The following is a 19,916-nucleotide window of genomic DNA, read 5'->3' on the forward strand; positions in this document are numbered from 1 at the left end:
TGGTGAAGCCCCCAGCAATGATATCACCAGAAGGGGCATCACCTTTAAGGAAGATTAAGGAGACAGATGAAGAGTGGATCTCCAAAAAGGGAGATCTGGCAACAGGGTAGGACCATCACAGAGGATCAGACAGAAGGCCTGGTTAGACTGGCCTCAAGAGCAGGGATAACTGAACAAAGGTAAGTAGAACTCCGAAGAGGTAACTGGAAGATGCTGAAGGGAGTTCAACTTGGTGACCCAAACCCCAGCAGTTCCCCACATCCGTATATCTGGGTGAGCTTTGGAGGGGAGAGATTCTTAATGAAAATGAGGGACTCCCAAAGCCACCCTAGTAATCCAGCTATAACTGTTGTGTTGAGATATTACACAGGTCACAGCCCAATACGTATGTATAGCGGTAAATAAATAATAAGAGAGACAGAGTACAATGAGAGGATTCTGTGTCAAACTATTTCTTTAATACTTCCAGTCTGCATTAGATTACATTTGTGCTCAGTGTAACAAACAACATACTTTATTATCACTAAGACAAAACCTGATGAAATTATTGAGACACCTGAATGCAGTTTCTCAAAGTGATACTACATAATTACCACATGATAGCGTGTCTCTCTGGGTTTCCCGTTCCTGAAGAGGTTAGACTAAAACTGTTTGAATTTAAAAGAGTCGGATAGGGGCAGCAAAGGTACCAGATATACTTTGTGACAGTTTGTCAGCTGTTGACAAGAAGGGGACCAGGCTGTCACAGCCACTCTGACAGTCAACAGAAATCTCCAAGTACAATCTCTGCCGATGCTGCTAGACTAGCTCAGGCTGCAGTCATAGACCAATTCACTTGTTTGAATTAGTGATGTCAACTGTGGTTTTTAAAGTTAACCAGTTAAACACTATATTTAGCCAGTGAACCATGGAGCAGCCCCCTCCCGCAATGTGACACAGTGGGCTTGGTTGGGCAGGAGCAGCTCCCCTCCCACTGCGCACCACAGGTAGAGGGCTGCTCCTGCTCCGCCAGGCCCATCCACGCTGTGCCACAGGTGGAAGGCTGTTCCAGGAAGGCCAGGTTAAGCCCCCCCATGCTATGGGCAGGGAGCTGCTTCAGCTTGGCTGGGCCCACCTCTTTGCACCATGGGTGAGGGGCTGCTCCAGCCTGTCTGGGTCACTGTTTAACCAGATACCGGTAAGCATCACCCAGTAAGGGTGATGTTTACCAAGTAAACAGCAGGTTACCCCTTTGCGTCCCTAGTATGAATATCGAGAGTTAAATGTAATAGCACACATTCCAGCCAGTCTCACCTGGGAGTTAACAAAAAAATCAAGGAAAGTTATTAATTATATTGGTTTTGCCTATGTATAGCCTGTTTCTTATTATGTTACATTTACATTGCATATGCCCCTGTAATTAGTTTATATTATGCCTGTCTGGTAACTAAATAACCCTAGATCAGGGATGCGGCTCCTAGGTTGCCTAGACCTGGCTCCTAGGGCTTAGGGCCTCCCCCAGCATTGGGGAGCCTGTGCTGGCACTCCAGCCCCCCTACCTCTCCCCCCCCCCACACACACCTCCCCGCAACCCTCAGCCCCTGACTGATTTTTCTGTGTTAGAGGCCCTGACCCAAAAAAGATTCTCCACCCCTGCCCTAGAGCAAAGTGTGTGTTACCGTAAGGTGTATTCAGGTGTCAGAAACTCATGAAATTGAATGCCACTTGTATTGTTTTCACTTAGCTATTCTTACTAAATGTAATGGCAGGCATTTAACTGATGTATATCCTTGTGATTAACACATGGAGTGCAAAAGAAGAATTCTAAATTAAAAGTAATTGGCCATTGTGTGGGTACTGATACTTGTCATATCATTGTCTGTGAAAAGTAGCTATAAGCACTTACTCAAGGAGAGATCCTAGATCTCTGGGCTATTTAGATTCTAGCAGAGTAGAACAACATCACCACAGAGATCCCCAGAGTTATGCTTGGTAATGCTGAAAAGACTTTTGGCAAAGTGGTAGATTACTACATCTCTGTGATCATTTTGGACTAACAAGTTTTGATTCACCTGTTAATGTATTTTACCTGCTTTAATCCCCCCCCCCCCCCAAAAAAAAAACCCTCGCATTTCTGTTTCTTAGCTAATAAACCTGTAGTTAATTTATTAGAGATCTGGCTGCCAGCGTTGTCCTTGTTGTGAAACCCAGTGTATCAATTGATCTGGGGTGAGTGACTCGTTCTTTGGGATTCGGGTTAACCTGATACAGTGTGATTATTGGTCTGACCCTATCCCTGAGGTTCTGAGCTCCCTGCAGACAGAGGCTGCTCTGCATCCCATGGAGCAGCCTCTGTCCATGGAGAGCTTGGACCCCTGCAGACAGGGCTGCTGCTGCGAAGCAACGTCTGTCTGCAGCAGGCCCAAGCTTGCTGTGGAAAGATGCTGCTCTGTGGGATGCAGCAGTGTCCCCTGCCCCCCACCTCCCTCACTGTGCTACTGCAGTGTGGGAAGGGGGGGCTGGTGGCACCACGAGTTGGTCCTTGAGGGAACCCGCTTTTAACCCCTTTTCTGCTGTAGAGGGCAGACAGGTCTATAAGCCAGCATGCATGGGTAGCAGGCTTGAAAACTGGCTCCTCACATGTATTGGCTCCAGCCTACCCACCTCACCCTCTGCGCTGCTGCCCCTCTATCAGAGGCAGCAGTGCAGGGATGGGGAGGCAGGTGGATCCTGTGCTCATGGGCACCCACTCCTGTTCCCTCATACCTTTGTTGCCTCTGATACAGAGGTATCAAGAGCATGGGAATGCATGTAGTCAACAAGATTAACCAATAAACCTAGACTTATTGGTTAATCATGCAGTCATCTACACGATTATATCCCTAGATTCCCGGGTGAGCTCTTAGATGCACTGAAGTCAATGGCAAAATGTGACAGGGCGCCTGCCCTGCACTGGCCCTTTAATACCAGGACTCCGGCCTGGAGCCAGGGCTAGCAGAAAGGAGACCAACGGGAGCTAGTTAGGGCTAGAGAGGGCCCAGCTGGCAAAGACCCAGGACTGCACGAATGGCTGGTAGAAGCCAGCTGAACCCATTAGGGCAGGGGAGAGCCCAGCTGGCAAAGATCCAGGACTGCACGAATGGCTGGGAGAAGCCAGCTGAACCCATTAGGGCGAGTATGAACACAGCTGGCACGTATATATAGAGAAGCCCAGGTTGCTCAAGGGAGGGAGGAGAGAGGCCAGTGAGGGGCTGGCTGTGGAGGAAGCAGGAGCTCCCAGGAGGGAGACCTCCTGGGGCTAGCCAGCTAGAGCTGGGAGAAGGCCAGCTAAGGCTACCCTGATGAGGGGCCGGAGGAAAGGCCCGGGCGTGGAGACAGGTTACAGCCTGGCTTAGGTAAGCGGGGCCACGGAGATAAGCCCAAATGCCTATGATGAGCAACCCATACAGACTGTATTCTGCCCTGAAACGGGCTATATGAAGACAGTCAGGGGGCACTGAGGTGCACTGGGGTGTGAACCCCCTGACACAAAACTACTGCTGACTTCAGCAAGGCTAGGATTTCAGCCTGTGGAGTTAATTACAGTAGAAGCTCAGAATTATGAACATCTTGGGACTGGAGGTTGTTCATAGGGATCGCAAGGGGTAACCGGTTAACAGGTTACTCTGTAAACATCACCCTTACTGTGTGATGCTTACCAGTAAGCAGTTAACCAGTGACTTGGCTGGGTTGAAACAGCTTCTTGCCCAACACAGGAGGAGGCTGTTCTAGCCGGGGTGGGCCAGCCATTGGCAGGAGGCATCCAACTTAACTGTGTTGGAGCAGCTCCCCATGGGCGACGTGGTACGGTATGTCTAGCCTAGCCCAAGCAACCCCCCACCCACAGCTCCACACTGGCCAGGCCCACCACATCATACTCTGGGAGCTGCTCCACAGTTAACTGGTTAAACATAGTGTTTAACTGGTTAACTTTTTAAACAACAGTTTACATCCCTAGTTGTTCATAACTCTGTGTGTAACTCTGAACAAAACGTTATGGTTGTTATTTTAGACGTTTACAAATAAACCATCATTACTATAGCTTGGAAACTTGAACTATGCAGAAGTAAAATGCTGCTTTCCCTTTAACATTTTAGTAGTTTACATTTAACACAGTACTGTACTGTATTTGCTTTTTCTGGGGGGAGGGAGGGGGGTTTCTGCTGCCACCGGATAAAGTGGCAAATAGATCTTTCAACAATTGTCCAAGACATTTGATCATCTCCATGGTCCAATCTTCTAAAATTTATTTAGGCTAGGGTCTTTCCGTTTTAAATTAAAATGAAGATTAAAAATATTGCTGATGATACAGGGCATGTATATACTTAAATGCTGGTGTAGGCTCCAAAGATGCCTGATGACATTCAAAAACTGAAAAAGGCTATTGCAATTATTTCTGGCATGTACCACTTGCTTTCATTTCTAGACCACGGAGAATTGTGTTTCACAGACAAAGTAGTTTATCACTCTCCTAATAACTGTGGAGGAGCTCAGGCTGTGTCCCCGGGGTCCTGCACTTCCAGGAGAGTTTGTGTGTGCGCCTCAGAGTGCGTGCACCTCTTGCTTTTCTCAGAGGTGAGGGTACCCCACTTCATGAGCCAATTTCATCATTGGGCAGTCACTAGTTTGGAGGACAAACTCCTCCCCAGTCCAAGGTCATTTTCCCCAGCAGCCACCCACCGGCCAGAGGAGTGTTGGGGGGAACCCGGTCCCACCCACTTCCGGCCCAGGGTCCTATGTGGTAGCCACTATTGGGGTTCTTGCCCTTATTCCCACTGAATAACAACCCCTCCCTCGGTACCTCCTCCCTGACATTTTGGAGAATAACCCCTCCTGCTTGTGGCCTGGAATTTTTGCTTCCACTTGGAGTTTCCTCTTCTCCAAACTAGGGATGTTAGCAATTAGTCAACTATCCAAAAAGGAAATGCTTATTGGGTAGTCAAGTAGTGAATTTTAGTTGCTTCCCCCTGCCCAGCTGCCTCGATCAGCGAGAGGCAGCAATGGTGGAGGGAGCAGAAGCCAGAGCTGCGGGAAATTGACTTAAAGCCATCCCCCTGCCCCCGCACCATCTCTGTAGGGCACAGGGGTGGAAGAGGCACAGTAGAAAAACAGCGTGAGTGGGGACTGCTTCAGTACCCACTTGCGCCAGTTCCCACTATGGGCGCTTCTGCTTTTGAAATGTACAAGAGCCCCCAGGGGCTCTTGTACATTTCAAAAGCAGAAGTGCCACAGAGTGCATGAGGTGAGCAGGTACTCAAGCAGTCCCCCACTGGCCCCATGCTCTCTCTGACATTCCCCCACCTTGCTGTCTCTATGCGAGGCAGCAAGGGGGGGTGGGGGAAGGACAGGACTTAAAAGCTGGTTCCCCCAGCATTATCTCTGGGGTGCCACCTGCCCCCTTGCTTCTATCAGAGGCATCAGGGGGAAAAGGGGTGCTGCAAACAGCCCCTGTCCATTGGGATCCTAGCAGGGGAGCTGGGCCCCACCGCAGATGTGCTGTCCGCCATGAAAAGGGGTTGCTGGACTCAGCGTAAGCTGGGACCAAGCAGTCCCGGCTAGCACTGATTGCTGCACCTCTGCATTTTAAATGTAGTAAGAGCCCAGAGGCTCTTACCCTATTGAAAATGCAGAGCCGCAGTGTGGGTGGCTCTGGAGCTGGCATGAGCCAGGACAGCTCATTCCCAGCTGGAGTAGACTCCTGGAGCTATCCTCGATGCGGCTCTGCACAGTAGCCTTTATCAACTAATCGTATAGTCAATACAATTTGACTATACGGGGGTGGGACCGCGCATGTGTTGCACTCCCAGGAGTGGCACCATGCTCCCGGGGCACGCGAATGGCTTGGCCAGGCCCTGGGGAAGCCTGGGTCCACAAGCCTAAACTGGTAGCAGGTGTTCTATTAAGCTGCACTCCAGGCTGGCTCCTAATGAGTTTCAGGTGCCTGCCTGATCTGATGGCCGAGCAGCCATCTCTGCAGTCTATTCAGGGAACAAACCCACACACCCTACTACCCATGTATCTGCCCTCCACTGAACTCCTGCAGCCCACTGTCTTCCGTCTGCCACACAACATTATTTTCAACCTCAGTTCAGTAAAAATAGTTATACCAAACTACAGTGTATATTTTAAAGAATAATTCAATTAAATCCATGGAGTTTTCATTTTTAAAAAGGTTTAGCTCTTAAAAGAAAAAAGCACAAATGAATACATAGAATCCTACTTCTAACATAACAGTTCATTTCAACTTTTATTATTCACTGGAGCTAAACAATATTTTTCATATTTTTTTTCTTTCTAAGATTAAAATTCTACTTGATTTGCATCTCAAGAATACCTTTTTGGGGCGGGGGGGTTCATTCTAACAGAAAATCCTTTTTTCTATCAAATACACATGAACAAACCCTTGCATCTACAGGTACCCCAATGATTGTAAATGGATTCAGTGTCAAGGTCTACCTACATAAATCAGATAGTAGAACTCAGACCTTGGTTTGTGAATAATACACACTTCAAATTCTTTAATTTGGGAACCCTAGAAAGCAGAGTATGCTGAATTAAAGAATGTGTCAAGCCAGGAAAGGTCTGGCTTGGTCTGGGTATGACAGGATAGGGGTGGGGCACTTATCTGACATCCTACTCTAGGGGGCACACATGGCTCCGTGCTTTCTGCTGCTCCCCACCACACTCCACCACTGTGGGAGCTATGTTGAAAAGTCTCAGGGGAAACATGTTGCTGCATAGATGCACTGGTGGGAAGGCAGGCAGCAGTGCATAGTACTGCTTTCTCCTCCCCCTGCCAGGGTCTGTACCAAAGTTGCCTCTAAATTTTTCCATATCTGTGTGGAATAAATTTTGTTATGTGCACCATGGCATGTGCAGATATGCACCATCATAGAAACATGTGGGCAGCTGTGGATTTTCTGCTAATCAACTGACACCTGACTCTCTCCTGGGTGGCCACCCAAGTGTTCAATTTACACTGGTGCCTGTACCATGAGTGTTCCCAGATTAGGGACACCTGGAGTGCAAAGAAAAAGATAATGGTTATGTCTACACTGCCAGTTTTTGCAGCAGAAAATATGCTTCTCCCATAAGAATCTTGAGCAAAAAACCCTTTTTGCACAAAACAGAAGGGGCTACACTGCTTTTTTTTTTGCACAAAAACCCCTTGCACAAAAAAAACCAGCAGAAAATATGCTGATGATTTTACGACTGTATAGACAAAAGCCCATGTGTCGCAAAAACTGGCAGTGTACACAAAGCCCATGTGTATTCCCATTTTATAACCAGCCTCTTTACCCTGCATCATTTCATTAGTAATGTGACAATCATTGATATACAGCCTCACAGAATAAATAAGGAATAATATCTAGCTGGATAACAAAAGAGGGTTGTGAGTTCAATCCTTGCAGAGGTTATTTAGGGATTTGGGGCAAAACTTTGTCAGGGATGGTACTTGGTCCTGCTGTGAAGGCACGGGCCTAGACTCTATTACCTTTCAAGGTCCCTTCCAGTTCTAGGAGATAGGCAATCTCCATTATTAGTTTTAAAATAGTACAATACTGTCATAAAATAGTAAAATAGGTCATACTGGGACTCAGTAAAGGGACAGGAAATAAAATTATAATTTGGGACATTTAAGTTTTCTCTTTCTTTTAATACATTATCCTGTAAGGGAGTTCAGAGGACACGAGGGGGGGAAGGGATTGCTGAATATTTTTTAAACTTGAAACAAGTTTGGTGAAGGCATTTTAAAAGGGACATGAATTCTTCAAGAACATTAACATTAGCAAGGCTTTCCCTATCACAGGTAACATCATACTCTATGCTATAGTACTATGTGAAGTACTTCATCTGACATGCAGGAAACTGACAACCAGAAAAGGAATGTCACACAAATAATTTCTCTGGAAGAGAAAAGCCTACACTCACAATCCCTTCAAGTTGTGTCTGTGTCAAAAAGTGAAAAGAGAAGGTTCAATGAAGATTTATTTTCATTTTGGATTATTCTCATAGATGCTTTGCTGTTCTTTTAATATTTTAAGCATCTCTGATCCTCAAAAGGTACATTTGGATTAAGTCCCAACCTGTGGTGTTGTTCTCTTGTGGTGGTAAGAGGTCACTATGCAATTAAGCAAGGGATTCTAGCAACAGCTAACAATGGTGCACAACAAATTATCATGGAAGCATAGGTGCTGGAGATGTTGGGGTACTCCTTGGTGTGAAGTAGTTTCTCTCATATACAAGATTTGGTTCAATGGCTCTCAGCACCCCCACTATAAAAAATTGCTCCAGCATACCTGCCTGAATATTGTGCAAAAGTCTGTGTCCTAATCTCTACAAAATGCTAACTCTGTGTGAAGTGTCTAATAGTAAGAGTCCTTTATAGGAAATGACACGGACAACTCAAAGCATGCAGTTATGAGTGTAAGACTATATAGTGATCACCAAGCAACGCTCTACTGGATACATTGATTGCTACATGCCAGAAATGCGTATGTGGCTATATGAGTTGGAATTTTAAATTGAAAATAATTGAAAAGCTTAAATCAGGAGGTTATTCCACCCAAAAAGAAGAGAATTTCACATGTAACAAAACCTGGCAGATTTACACTCACTTATTATGTATTCTATTTTTCTGAGGATTGACTGATGTAATCTGAATAATGGGGTATATGGTGTCATGAGTACACTTGACTTCATACTTGTATTTGTAAAAAGAGGGGGGGATGAAAAATGAATCATTTTGGTTTACTGAACACTATCATTGCCAGGTCTAACATCAATCTTATTTGAGCATAATTCCAATTGATATTTATCTAATCAGTGTGTTGGTGCCAACAACCTTTTCCTATGCTTGAGGTGGATACCAAGGCTATTGATATCTGTTGAAACTATTATTAATTTGTCCAGTGGTTTAATAATTGTTATGCTCAGTGAGGGATCCAGAAGTGTATACTGAAGCATGCAAATGGTATTTTTAACAGAAGGCAGAAGTAATATGGGTTAAGTTGAACCTGAAGAATCTTTGGGAACTAGCAAGAAGGAAATATTGTATATACTCATTCTTTTGTCCATTAATTTATAAGCCAACTGCCCCTCCTCCACTCCCACAAAAAAAATGAAAAAGTTAAAATGGCAAAACATTACATCATTTCATAAGCTGACCCTATATTTCAGCAAACTTGGGTTCCCGGCATGGTAGGGTAAGCCACTGTCGCATCAGAATGTTTTGTTTACCTGGAGTGTCTGCAGGTATGGAGCCCTGCAACTCCCAGTGTTTGCAATTCTCCATTTCTGGCAGCAGGAAGTGGCAGCCCACATGTCCCTCAACCCACTCTGCTTCCCAAAGTTTCCACTGGCTGGGAATGCCAAATCACAGCCTCTGAGAACTTGAGGGACTCCATGCCTGCAACTGCACCCGGAAAACAAATCTCCCAGCATGCCAGCAGCTTGTTCTAACAAGCCACGAGCAAAAATTTGCTGACCTCTCTTGTAGATCACCGATGATGAAATATCAGTCCTGGACTCATTTCTTTAAAAAAGTGAAATTTGACACATCCATTTTACAAAACACTAGACCTTCCAAATCAACGAGAAAAAACAATGAATAATAGACTGGTGTCAGTCTACTATTGTGTAATTTGATCTCGTCACACATGTTGACCACTGGGCCTACCAAGTCTATAGCCGATCTGAAAATATAATGCACAGAATCAATTTGAAATCTGTACAAAAAAAAATTAAATAGCCTGTTATTGCCACAGACATTCCAATCTACAGGGCTGCTTTGAAATAAACCAAGCACTGTAATATTTGGAGGCTTAATTTCTGTTCTACAACCGCTTGATGTCTACCTGAACAAACCATTTAAAGGGAGTTCATTCCCTTGGAAATCATAGAAAACTCATTCTGTACTCTGTGTGTTTTGCAAATTTTGGGAGGATACAAATAAATACACACACACACACACACACCCCCACCCACCCCTCTGTTTTACATACAAATCTCAGTGCAACCTAACTATGACTAAGGCTATGATTTACTTGAGTACTTTTACTAAAAGTCATGGACAGGTCATTGGCAATAGACATGAAGTCACTGCCCCCTACTCTATCTTAGGTCCTGGGAGGGAGGCACTCCTGTGGATGCTGCTGCCCCTGGAGGGGTGGAGGGAATACACTGAGCCTCACTGCTGCTCATAAAACACACTGGGGTCCCATCAGTGCTGCTGCTGGAGGCAGAGGATGGCCTGAGGCCCTGCCTCCACTGCTGCTGCTCCCGCTCTCCGACAGCTGCTCCAGTATGTGACCAGCTGCCGGGGGACACCCAAGCAGTGACTGGTACTTGGCTGCATGGGTGGCCCAGGGATCAGCCACACCAGTCACTGCCAACGTAATGCAAGTCTCGGAAAGGTACAGGACCTATGAGTTCTGTGAAAGACTCTCAGCATTACCAATGGCCTCTCTGTTGCAAAACTGAGGGGCTCGGTTAGCTGAAATGGGCAGAGAATCTTGAACTACGTTGGTGTTTAACTGGGGGAAGATTCCATCTACGTTTTAGGTTGGGCACCTGACTACTGTTTTTGTGGAAGATCGAGCAGGTTTGGGGGAACAGATGGAGAAGCATGAAAGGAATCCTAAGCAAGAAAAATTAAACCAGTAGGGGGGTAAGCAATCTTGAAGTACTTTTCCTGTTCATTATCATTCTGAGATGAGATTCTCAGATCTCTGGTAGCTAATGTCAGCTGTTTATGTCAGTCACAATACTGAGACTTAGCTTCCAGCAGCTAAGCAGGACAAGGGAAAACATTATCAATTTCTAGTCCCTCACTGTTTCCTAGCCAGAGCAGAAACTGCTGGAAACAGAGAGAATGCAGTATCAGCTTGAAATAGTGGTTTTTAAATGTTTAATGAGATCCTTGCTAATAGGCAAAGCAGCTGCTTCCTCTAGTGAGGTAATAGAACTTTCTGAACCAACAGCAGTATAGCTGAAACAAATACAATCAAAACTATTTTTACAGCTCTCAGAAGAGTCATGGATTCTGAGAGTTTCATGTTACATTTTTTTAAATGTACCTTTTTTTCTTAGTTTTGAAATATTTTTACATGCATATCTACATGGCTAAACTGGTAAAGATCTTGAACCATTTACTCTTAAGGTGTTCAATCAGATCCAGATCTCTGTTAGAGGGTAATTTGAAGCAACAGCTGAGTTACACCATTAGAGGAACATACCAATAAGCTCCTAATAAAAACTGTAATTTCTGTAGGGGTACTGAAGTTACCCCTGCTCTAAAAGTTAAAGAATTAAAGTTATTTAAAAAGAACTGAATCAGGTTTCCCAAGGTTGCAGCTACCATGCTCAGATCTATCTCCCTGTTATTACAGTTCTATTAAGTTCTGAAAATATGATTATCTACTTAAACAGCATACCAATCTGTAAGACTTTTCAGTTAGAAGAAAGATACAAGGAAGAAGAGATGTGCTGGGAACTAGGGATGCTAAATACAGTTTAATCAACCAATCGACTAGTCGATTAGTCCTGGCAGTTAACCTCACTGTGGCTCTGCCTTTTAAATATATTAAAAGGCCACAGGCTCTTAATACATTAAAAGACTGAAGCGCAGCGGGGGGGGGGGGGGAGGGGAGAGGGGACCAGGGCGAGCCAGGACAACTGAGTCCCAGACCATGCCAGTTGTGTGTTTCCCCCCCCCCCCCCCCCCCACTCTGCACTTTAGCCCTTTAAATGTATTAAGAGCTTGCAGGCTCCTTTAAGCCGGCTACCGCTAGCACCAGCTCCTGCTCACCCCCTTGCTGCCTCTGCTAGTTTTTGGAGGTAAAAGTTAACTTCTTGCACCATTTCAGTTGCACTATTTGCAGTGAGATGGTAAATGAAGATTATTTGGGATATACAATGCATGAGATATTTGACTTTGAAATAAAGCCCAACCTATATTTTTCATGATTATTCTCACTTTTCACCATGACAACCCAAAAAAATTGCCATGATTAAACAGTCTTCATCATAATGTGCTGTAGAAGTACAAATCATAGTAGATACTGTTGTGCGTAATAGACCATACAGAGAACTTAATTCCTGTTTTTGTATGACTCAAAGAAAAATATTTGTTCTTTTCTCTGATGCATTAATTTTCTAGAGACAGTAAAAGTGTTCTCTTAAAAAATAAAATCAATGTGCTTATTCATGAACCTTTTGACCCTTATATCTAATGCTTTCTAAATTTTCTGTTCTCCTTAGATCCTTGCTATTTGCAAGGATTCTGTTAAGCAAGCAGAACCCCTCAATCAAATGTATCAGTTACTATGGAAATATCTAATACTTACAAATACCATTGATAGAGGTTTATCTAATTTGGACTGACAAGTAACTTATTTGTAATTGGAAATGGCAGCTGCATTTCTTTTATAAGATACCGGGACTGATCCTCAGCTGGTAAAAAAATTAGTATGGCTCTGACTTCTCTGAGATCCGGCCCATAGTTTAAAAAAGCACTAAGGGTGCATCTACACAGCAGGGCTTAACTCGAAATAAGCTACGCAAATTGAGCTATGTCCATTGCGTATCTTATTTCAAAGTAATTTATTTAGAAACAGAGCACTCTTCCTCCAACTTCCCTTACTCTTCGTACAATAACGATTACAGGAGTCTGAGTAAGAAGTCCTCCAGCTTGACAGTATTTTGACATTTTTTCAAAATAACTGCCTGCTGTGTAGAGACAGACTAAGTTATTTCAAAATAATGTTGCTGTGTAGATGTACCCATAGAGATTATGTACCAGATAATAAGTGGCACCAGAGATTTGCAAGAAAGCAGAGTGGAGTGAGAGGAAAAGTTATCTGTGAGGTTTGTTTGGTCTATCCTCATTTCCATCGCTGTCCCGGCATAATTTAGAGTAACCTCAAGGCTGTTCCTTTATTCTGGCTTCTAAGGTGACTGTTATACAAAACAGTGATCAGACTGTGCTTCACAGTTAAGGTCTGGATGTATGTTAGAGTTATTTTACAAGATATATGAATGGTTCAAAAACTAAGGTGGTCTCCTTTTAAACCATTAATCTGAACCCAAAATTTGACTGAATGCTTCATCACAAGTCTTCCTGTCTTACAATATGTTTATGAGCAAAATTTAACGCGAGAAAAGATAGTCAAAGAATACAGTTGTTGGCAGTGGAACTATAAAGTACTATTTTACAGCAATCAGTATTTACCACTACATCATGGTCCTTTGAGACTACAGAGGGCTGATGTCTATTTTGTTTCTAAAGAAAGCTGGCAAAGAAGTGCTGCATACATAATAGATATGGGTCCAAATATGTAGTGATAAATACAGTCATGCAAATGTCTGGTGTTAGTACCTATTACTAAACAGTAACCCTTTTAATTCTCCTAAAATTGGTATGGCATTACCAAAGAGCATGTTTGAACATTAAGACTAGAATGTTGGTTTATAACCTGCAAGTGGCTTATATTTAGGAATTTCATGTGACTGAATACTGGACTAGGGATGTGAAAAGTTAATCAGTAAGCATCACCCTTAACAGATGATGCTTATCATTTCTGGTTAATGGGTGGGGGCTGAAGAAGCCCACAAAGTCCACTGCAGACTGGTGCTCCAGCCCGCCTGCAGCCTCTAATCAGTTAACCGGTTAAACACTACATTTAACCAGTTAACCAATTTAACTGTATTTTACATCCCTATACTGGACTGTATTTCATTATGGCTGGCACCTCCATGACTTTGGGAAAATGGAAGTCCATGAAAGAGACCTTCTCAAACTACAGAAGTATAAGCAGATGTGGGTGACTGATGAACACTTGATATTGCAGATGTTTTCTGAAATGATAAAATGGGAAATGCATTAAATGATGCTTTTAATTTGGTGGAAACTGTCGGTTGTCCTGGCTGGTAATAATGACTAGATTAGAATTCACTTCACTTATGGAGTTTTATTTATTGTGTCTTTCAACTACATGACTCATACATTAATGAGATAATAAAAAATGTTAAAAAAAAACCCTCATGGTGAAATAAATCATGGGAAAGTATTTTTCCTTCCAGAAAGGGGGGGGGGGGGGTTCTTTGACTCATATCCTATAAAAGGATGGAGGTTTCGGAAACCAGGTGGGGACTGCACACTGCCAACATCCCATCCATTACAGAGAAGAGTGACACAGAGACCAGTGTTGTACTTCACTACAAAGGTAATGTATCTGTTTTTTCTATCTAATGCTTTACTAATCTCTGGATTTATTGATTAAGCAAATCAAATAAATCTCAAATTGGTATTGAATTCAAGCATACAACAATAGTAATTCATACATTTGAAAAGAGATCAAAACTATCAGTTGATATAGCATGCTCCTTCCCTCTTCCTGTAATAGAGGATCTCTTCTTGCTACTGATTTCATTTCAATAAAATAAAAAGCAAATACTGAATGTGCTTTACTTTCAGCTTGGATTTATAATTCACAGACAGCTTGATATGCACATGCAGTCCAATTAACATAACTGGCCCATTGGAAGTGGTCAATACAGGGAAAATGTGAGCTAATTTAGTTCTTCAATGATCACAGAATTATGTATTCTCTTCAGGACTCTAACGTATGTTTGTTTTGTTTTGCAGGCCAAGAGATCAAAAGAACATGAAACTGCTAAATATATCTAGTTGACAAAATTTGGAAACATTTTAAAATTGAAAGTTATAATATGATTTAGTTAGCTCAGTCAGGAATGAACCAAGAAGTGTGCAATCTGCTGTAAGAATTATTTTGGGGAGTTCTATGGCCTGTGTTATACAGGAAGGCAAATTACTAGATGATCAAAATGGTTCCTTCAGGCTTTAGAATGCACACATTTATTAACCTTGTCTGACTGCCTTCAAGGACTCCCCTCACAAGAATGAGAAGTGCCCGAAGGGGCTGCTAATCATACTAGAGGGCTCAGAAGATGCCTAGGAACAGCAAAAAGCAATATTTTGATTTTCCCACTGAAGAATTTTAACACTTGCCTAGGAAAGGAAAGTAATTCTAATGAGTATGCTGATGCACAAAGCATCTGTCTTAAATGTGTCTATAATCCTAGGGCCCAATCCAATATCTGTTGAATCTGCTGGGAATCTTTTCATTGGCTTCAATGGGTCTAGGATCAAGCCATATTTTATAAGACATGAAAAGCTTAAATAATTTCAAATAGAACTTCTAAGAAAAAAATTATAATGATTAGGGTGGCTGGATAAGCCAATTAAATACTAAGACCACAGCTGGAGGACAAGGCAAGGAGCATGAATTAGATGAAGCTTGGCTAGATGGAAACAGGAGGGGCCTGTATGAAGCCCAGGAGCTGAAAGCAGAAAGGGGCTGCAGGGAAGTAGGGTGCAGTCACTCCCTGGGACAAGGGAGGCGTGTGGCTAGTAAACCCAGAGAGAAAGGAGAGCCACAAAGGATCTCATAAGAAAAGAAGCAAGGGATAGGATAATGTGGATCTGGTAGCTGGAGAAAGGGCCTCTGAGGAGCTGGAAACTGGAATAGACGGCAGGCACAGGTTCTTCTACCAACCAATGGGGAAGTGGTACAGACCAAGCAGTGAAGAGAAGGCTGCATGGGACACTTGGCTCCAAAAGACTTTGACGCCCCTGGAAGGGCAGTTACCATTTTGACCTGGCCAGAGGACCAAGTCATGAAGAAGAAGCTGTAGCTCCTGGAGACAGCGGATGAAGCATGGGAGAAGAGGAAGCACCCCACCAGTGAGTGCTTCTTGTGGCAGTCTTATTCATGTTATAACGTTTTCACAATCCCTTCTGTGGAATATTTAGTCAAACTTGTTTTTCATTTTCAAAATAAGAATTTTTAACCACCACAATTGGGGGAGGGGCATTTTATTTGTTTTAAACTCCTTTACAAACTTCATTTCCCAAACCACATATAACAGCAAGACATTTTGATGACATGTCAATGTAAAGAGTTAAAAAATTCAGCCATCTTATTTCAAAAGTTCCTTCACTGTATAACTCTGTGTCCTCATTCATCTCTGAGCATTTGATCCCACAAAAATGTTAAGAGGAATAGTAGAATGCACAAAGGATTTCTGTGCAATCCTGTTTTCAGAGCTTTATATCTTCTCCTTTGTACAGTAAACTTCTCATAATACGGCACCTTTAGGACCCAGGAGGTGCCGGATTATCAGATATGCCGGACTATCAGAAAGGGGGGGCTATGAGGAGTTTGGGGTGGGATGGGGTGAGGGGGGGCAGCGATGTGGTACCAACCTGGCAGCATCCCAGCTGCTCTGCCCCAGGCATCCCCAAGTCAGCCGCTGCTGAAACTGTCCAGTGGCTGCCTCGGGGAAGCCTGGGGCAGAGCAGCTCCAATTGTCCGGCTGGCCGGAGTACTTCCAGGTTCCAGGTGGTGCCGGATTATCAGGAGTGCCGGACCACTGGATGCCGGACAACTGGAGTTTTACTGTATTTTTAAAATGCATCGGTGACGGATGCATTCATGTGTCTAACCTAAATAACTGCATAGTGAGTCCCATTCTCAGAATTTAAGCAGAGAGCAGCAGTTGCTTCTGGAACGGAGACTGCCTTTCCCTAGCCCTACCAGACTGACCAAAGCACTGAGAGGGGTACAAGTCCATTCTTCGAGGATGTGCCTGCTGGAATTTTGTTCTAGTTTTTTCTTCTAATTTTTATCCTTTTTGAATTTGCAAATTATTTCAACTCTGTTATTGCAACTGTTTATCCTGATTGCAAAGCAATCATTAATATTCATCATGATTTTTCCTTGTTTATATTTAAAGGTGGAATTTCCAGCATAACTCCCAAAGACTTTTCCTATATTATTCAAGGTATTATTTTCTTCTTTAAATCCCTTACATTTTAACCTCTAACTTTTGATTTTAAGCAGTTTTCCACATTCTCATTGTGGATCTTAGTGATATGAAGAGCAGAATTGTTTGTTTTCCCTCTCCTCCCAAACTTTTTCAATGTTTTCATCAGCTGTTACTGATTTAGAGACATGAGTGAAGTGAAGTAGGGAATCATTTCTGAAGTTTTAATTCTAGCAAGTACTCAAATTTTACAGTCAAAGGTCCAGATTCTGCAATTAGATCCATGCCCTACACTCTTGCAGAACACCAGTGACTTCAGGGAAATTCTACAGATTGCTGGACTGGGAACAAAACATAATTTGTTTGAATCAAAGTTAGATTTGGTTTCATCAAGGGAGGCTACAGTTGGAGCAAGGGAAATTATAGGAAAAATGAGAGAGACTCAAGAGAAATGCCTAAGTAACAGGTGCAAAATGAGCATACTAAATCTCTGACAAGGGTTTTTAAATGAGTTTTTGCACATTAGAAAAATTAATTTTATGCAAAGACATGCAAAGTCACATACATTCATTCTTGGCCCTATAATTTCCCTTCTCAATAAAACTCCACTTCCAGTCCAAAACTGGCTTAAAGGGGACTCACTCATCTCTGCTAAGAAAAATATTCTTCCAACCCCAAAATCATTTTCTTTGCCTCCATTTTCAGGCCCATCCTATCTAAAGTCACCACATGTGCCTTGTGACCCTCCTTGAGAAATCTGCTCATCTTTACCTCTTTAAGTAGTGCTCAAGAGCTGCATGCTTTAGAGATGCAAGGGAAGACATTAACATGCCCAGCCAGAGGAAGAGGACCACAGCCTTTCTATGTGTATAGAAAAAAAAAAGTCATTGCACCAAATCTTACAAAAGAAGAGCTATGGGATGAAAAACTAGGGGATGACTCAAGACCAGCCTTTAATTTAGATCGCTTGACCAAGAAATTTAACAGAGAATGGTATTCCTGCCATATATTTGCATTTTTAAAAGTCTATCCAAACAGTATCACCCTCTGTTAAATTAGGTGTATAAAAGTATGTTTACTTCAATCCCTATTCAATTATAAGGCTATCCACCATAAGACGAAGTGGGAAAAGAAAAAAAAATAGACATGCTGGGGAGCAACTCACCACCACCAGACAATTCTTTGAGGTAAGTTTTAAATGAAGCAACTCTGGGTTGCACAAGAAGATGCATGCGGGGGAAAAAAAAAATCAGTGTTTTAGGACGAAGACTGAATAATATATTTAAAAAGTCAAGGTGAAATTCTGGCCCCATTAAAGTCAAAGGTAACATTTCTGTTGGCTTCAGTGGGACCAAGATTTCAGCCTTGTTTTGTCCATCTGAAATAAAATATCTCATTTTCCATTGGAAATTAGCACTACTCCCTGTTTTGGGGTTGGTATCTTGTCAGTAGATAGGTCAGGTCACAGTTTCAAGGTTAACCGCATTTTTGACCACCTTCTGTAGTTTTTTGAGAGAAGCCACTTAAGGTTTTAGGCTTCACAGCCATCACTCTTCTTGGGATGGAGACTCTCCTTTCTTATTCACCCTTCATACCTGAGGCTTAGGCTTGCAGTCTCTCTGCACCTCCTTGACATCCCCAGCAAACCTGTCTGTGGTTTGCTCTCTTTCTGAGGGCTATGCTCAGTGTATTCCTATCAGTCACTCATTACCACACAGCTCTAAGCCCACACATTATTTCTGAAATTAAGAACATTACAGAGAAAACATAAACAATAAAAATTCTTATGCACATGCTAAAAAAACCAACTAGAGATCAGTTTTTGGAGTCCTTGTAGGCCAATGTTTTTTCAACCTTTCCATAAGGGTTGGGAACTTTGAACAGAAGGTCTTGTCCATTTCCTGGATTGAAGACACTAAGGGGGCCCACAAGCAGCTTGCAGTGGATCCACCAAGCAAGGTCGGCATTAAACCTGCTGAAGCTCCAAGCCCTATCACCCTAGCTGAAGAATAAACAGTTTAGCTTCCAGCGCCTCCTGTGGTATGGACTGTAGGCAATTGTCTTGCTAACTCATACTGCCAGCCCTAGTTTTTTTATGCAGAAAAACATTGTGGCACAGGTGGGGTGGAGTTTAATATTATGTTGGTGGAAGCCTCAGAAAGAAAAAGGTTGAATAGAATGATCACGATAGTCCCTTCTGAACATGAAGTCTATGACTCTGAGATATTTCAACCCCATGCAATATCTTTGGGACCCTCTGGTACTAAGTGATGAATGGTTTACATATTAAGAATGTTAAAATGTGTTTAATCAAGTAAATGTGTAAGTGCTGAAATTTTCCGTGGTTACAAGATGGGGGGGGGGGGGGGGGAGTGGCTCCCTGGGACTTGGCACACACAGGGATCTGGCTTTTAATCCAGCTCCTCAGATGTACCAGCTCTCGCCTCCCCCCCCCCCCACACACCTTGCGCTGCTACCTCTAATAAGGAGGCAGCAGCGTGGGGGGAGGTAATTCCCCATAGGGATGTGAACAACTAGTCGACTAGCCGATAAGCAAATGCTTATCAGATAGTCAACACAGAAGTTGTTCCCCCTCCTCTCATCAGAAAGAGGCAGAAAGGAGGGGGAAAGGGGAGGAGAACTATTGCTGCTTTGAAACACCACATGCAGCTGGAGGCCAGCTGGGGAGTCCCCAGGCTGCACACAGCATTTCAAAGCGGCAGCACAGCATGGAGCCTGAATCAGCTGGGGACTCCCCCACTGACCCCGGGCTCTGTACAGTGCTGTTGCTTTGAAACATCACATGGAGCCTCATGCTGGGCTCCCCATGGTGTTCAAAGCGGCAGTGCCGCATGTAATCCGGGGTGAGCAGGAGAGTCCCCAACTGATCTCAGGCTCCACATGGCGCTGCCACTTTGAAATGTCATGAAGAGCCTGATGCCAGGCTCCCCGGGGTGTTTCAAAGCATCAGCGCCTCATGGAGCCCGGGGTCAGCAAAGGAGTCCCCAGCTGATCCCAGGCTCCATGGGGTGCTGCTGCTTTGAAATGCC

General features: G+C 43.5%; 1 long non-coding RNA gene across 1 annotated transcript; it reads left to right on the forward strand.

Moving 5' to 3' along the window:
- Positions 1–14,706: 14,706 nt before the first annotated feature.
- LOC142829418 (uncharacterized) lies at positions 14,707–19,203 on the forward strand. The gene is made up of 3 exons (XR_012903818.1): positions 14,707–15,784; positions 16,837–16,884; positions 17,572–19,203. It is a non-coding gene; the product is annotated as an uncharacterized LOC142829418 (long non-coding RNA).
- The last annotated feature ends 713 nt before the right edge of the window (positions 19,204–19,916 follow it).

The sequence above is a fragment of the Pelodiscus sinensis genome, chromosome 5, assembly GCF_049634645.1.
Source record: "Pelodiscus sinensis isolate JC-2024 chromosome 5, ASM4963464v1, whole genome shotgun sequence".
Lineage (NCBI taxonomy): Eukaryota > Metazoa > Chordata > Testudines > Trionychidae > Pelodiscus > Pelodiscus sinensis.